The sequence below is a fragment of the Phocoena phocoena genome, chromosome 3 (genome assembly GCF_963924675.1).
Source record: "Phocoena phocoena chromosome 3, mPhoPho1.1, whole genome shotgun sequence".
In the NCBI taxonomy this organism is placed as follows: Eukaryota; Metazoa; Chordata; class Mammalia; order Artiodactyla; family Phocoenidae; genus Phocoena; species Phocoena phocoena.
In genome coordinates this window covers 171534216-171538238 of record NC_089221.1, presented here as the reverse complement: position 1 = coordinate 171538238, position 4023 = coordinate 171534216, and the positions used below count along the sequence as shown (strand labels likewise).

Here is a 4023-nt window from a genome sequence, read left to right as displayed (position 1 = left end):
GACCGGTGTGAGATGATACCTCATTGTAGTTTTGATTTGCATTTTTCTAATGATTAGTGATGTCGAACATCCTTTCATGTTTGTTGGCAGTCTGTATCTCTTCTTTAGAGAAATGTCTATTTAGGTCTTCTGCCCATTTTGGATTGGGTTGTTTGTTTTTTTGTTATTGAGCTGCATGAGCTGCTTGTAAATTAATCCTTGGTCAGTTGCTTCATTTGCAAATATTTTCTCCCATTCTGAGGGTTGTCTTTCCATCTTGTTTATGGTTTCCTTTGCTGTGCAAAAGCTTTGAAGTTTCATTAGGTCCCACTTGTTTATTTTTGTTTTTATTTCCATTTCTCTAGGAGGTGGGTCAAAAAGGATCTTGCTGTGATTTATGTCATAGAGTGTTCTGCCTATGTTTTCCTCTAAAAGTTTGATAGTTTCTGGCCTTACATTTAGGTCTTTAATCCATTTTGAGCTTATTTTTGTGTATGGTGTAGGGAGTGAATTAATCTCATACTTTTACATGTACCTGTCCAGTTTTCCCAGCACCACTTATTGAAGAGGCTGTCCTTTCTCCATTGTACATTCCTGCCTCCTTTATCAAAGATAAGGTGACCCTATGTGTGTGGGTTTATCTCTGGGCTTTCTATCCTGTTCCATTGATCTATCTTTCTGTTTTTGTGCCAGTACCATACTGTCTTGATAACTGTAGCTTTGTAGTATAGTCTGAAGTCAGGGAGCCTGATTCCTCCAGCTCTCTTTTTTGTTCTCAAGATTGCATTGGCTATTCGGGGTCTTTTGCGTTTCCATACAAATTGTGAAATTTTTTGTTCTAGTTCTGTGAAAAATGTCAGTGGTAGTTTGATAGGGATTGCATTGAATCTGTAGATTGCTTTGGGAAGTAGAGTCATTTTCACAATGTTGATTCTTCCCATCCAAGAACATGGTATATCTCTCCATCTATTTTATCATCTTTAATTTTTTTCATCAGTGTCTTATAATTTTCTGCATACAGGTCTTTTGTCTCCTTAGGTAGGTTTATTCCTAGATATTTTATTCTTTTTGTTGCAATGGTAAATGGGAGTGTTTTCTTGATTTCACTTTCAGATTTTTCATCATTAGTGTATAGGAATGCCAGAGATTTCTGTGCATTAATTGTATCCTGCTACTTTACCAAATTCATTGATTAGCTCTAGCAGTTTTCTGGTAGCCTCTTTAGGATTCTCTATGTATAGTATCATGTCATCTGCAAACAGTGACAGCTTTACTTCTTCTTTTCCGATTTGGATTCCTTTTATTTCCTTTTCTTCTCTGATTGCTGTGGCTAAAACTTCCAAAACTATGTTGAATAAGAGTGGTGAGAGTGGGCAACCTTGTCTTGTTCCTGATCTTAGTGGAAATGCTTTCAGTTTTTCACCATTGAGGACGATGTTGGTTGTGGGTTTGTCATATATGGCCTTTATTATGTTGAGGAAAGTTCCCTCTATGCCTACTTTCTGGAGGGTTTTTATCATAAATGGGTGTTGAATTTTGTCAAAAGCTTTCTCTGCATCTATTGAGATGACCATATGGTTTTTCTCCTTCAATTTGTTAATATGGTGTATCACATTGATTGATTTGCGTATATTGAAGAATCCTTGCATTCCTGGAATAAATCCCACTTGATCATGGTGTATGATCCTTTTAATGTGCTGTTGGATTCTGTTTGTTCGTATTTTGTTGAGGATTTTTGCATCTATGTTCGTCAGTGATATTGGCCTGTAGTTTTCTTTCTTTGTGACATCCTTGTCTGGTTTTGGTATCAGGGGGATGGTGGCCTCATAGAATGAGTTTGGGAGTGCTCCTCCCTTTGCTATATTTTGGAAGAGTTTGAGAAGGAAAAAATATGGAACACTTCACGAATTTGCGTGTCATCCTTGTGCAGGGGCCATGCTAATCTTCTCTGTATCGTTCCAATTTTAGTATATGTGTTGCCGAAGCGAGCACTAGATTTTTTTTTTTTTTTAATGGCAGAACCTGGGGACTTCCCTGGCTGTCCAGTGGTTAGGGCTCCACGCTCTCACTGCCGAGGGCCCGGGTTCAATCCCTGGTCGGGGAACTAAGATATCGTAAGCTGCCCGGTGCAGCCAGAAAAAAAAAAAAGGGCAGAATCTGGAGCAAGGAAGTGGGAGAGCTTCACGATGTGTATTTTCTGTTCCTGGACCTCAGAAACTCCAGTCATGGGTTCCCCAAAAGCTGAGCCCAAGACCAGGGCTGAGTGAGGGTGGTTATCCAGGAGCCCACCCAGGAAAGATCTTGAAGGACACACCCCAGAATGGTCACTGTCAAGGACAAATGACGGGCACTTATCCATCAGGTCATGGAGGGATATTGCCCCTCACCTCCAGTCCCTCCAGAAGCACATAGGAGGCCTCAGTCTCGCTGGGAAGAGGCAGCTGCAGCTATGCTGAAATTACACGGGCCACGGAGTCAAGACTCTGGCCCCCAAAGTGTCTGCTGTTGGGGGGGCATTTGCTGAGTGTCACCCACACTCTGGGACAGACAGGGTCCCTTCCCTCAAACAGGTGATGCTGGCAGGGAAAACAGAGGACAAACAGGTAAACAAATCACCAGGACAGAGTCACAGGTGTTAGAGACGTGAAGGAGGCCCCTTGGGGTGGGGAGGGTCAGGGAGGTCAACAGAGACAGATGAGTTTGGATTTTCTCCACAGGGCACTGGGGAGCCATAGATGGCTCTTGCACAGAGGAGGGATGTGATCTGATTTTTTGTTCTTGAATGTTCCCCTGACAAGTCCAAGTCCGCCAGCAGGCAGGGAGTCTGGGAAGGATGCACCAGGCAGCGGGCACAGCGTGCGTAAGGAGAAAGCCACGCTTGAGCATTTTAGCCCGTGGCCAGCTGGCTGGGCTGGTGTTTGCTTTCCAGAAGCAAGGCAGCAGGAAGAGGGCTGGTGAGCAGTGGAGTGTCCAGAGGGGTCAGTCTGAGTTCTCACCACCCTCCCCGATTGCTCTGGGGCCTCCAGGGAGCTCACTTCCTGCTCTGGCCTCAGTCTCCCCGTCGGCCCAGGAGTGTTGGTGTAACCCTGACCCGCTGGGTTGTTTCACCCAGACATTGGCTCCTGGTGACCTGGAGACCCCCAGACCTGGGCCTGAGCCCCTTGTCTGCAACCCTGGCCCTGCCGCCCACTGGCGTCCCCTCTCAGGCAACATCTTCATTACGGAGCCGAGTTGTTTAAATAAATGAATTAATATTGACGAACCATCAGTGACCTAATAAATGATTAGTTAAGGCACACATACATCACGCCGCGGGGACGCTGGGAGCCCTTAATTACTGCTTCGGAGGGACCTGCAGGGCCATGGCCACTGCCCTGCACCCCTTCCTGGCCCTGGGACCCTCCCTGGTCGCCCTGCTCCTCTCTGTGTCTCTGGGGCTGGGCAGGAAGGCAAACCTGGCCCGTCGCCCCATCCCTGCCCTAGCTCAGGTGTCCACGTGTCCTTGGAGCAGCCTCGACCCAGCCTCCCCGCCTGCCCCCAACGTCCCTTCCCTCCCAGCGGCCAGGAGGCCTGCTTAAAAGCATGACTCTTTCCTCATCCGTGTATCACTCTAATGCCTCCTGCGGCTCCCCAGTGCACTCCAGAAAAAGACCCCAGACATCACCATGGGCCACAGAACCTCCTGCATCCTGCTGTTCCCTCCGCCTGGAAGGCTGTCTCCCCTCTGGGCCCAGGCCACCCTGCTCACCTCAGCCTGCAGCCCCTCGGGGTGGATCTAGACGGATCTATGGGGCGGGGATGCTCCAAACCCAGGCCTGGAGGCAGCAAAGGGGACGGACGCCCAACACTTGGGGCATCGGCCCTCCTCTGGCACCCTTGTCCTGCTGCTGCCTCAGTTTCCCTAGCAGGATGTGAGGGGAGGTCCCTGCGGGAGGGGGTCAGATCTGAAGGACTGCTGGGTTCATTTCTTCTCTCCTCTCCCTCCACCCAGCGTCCGCTCACCACGGGCACCTGGCCCTTTGGGAGGGCTCAGGGACAGGCTCA

General features: G+C 48.1%; 1 non-coding gene across 1 annotated transcript; it reads right to left on the bottom strand.

Moving 5' to 3' along the window:
- Positions 1–1864: 1864 nt before the first annotated feature.
- LOC136121810 (U6 spliceosomal RNA) lies at positions 1865–1971 on the bottom strand. The gene has a single exon (XR_010655812.1). It is a non-coding gene; the product is annotated as a U6 spliceosomal RNA (small nuclear RNA).
- Between the last annotated feature and the right edge of the window lie 2052 nt (positions 1972–4023).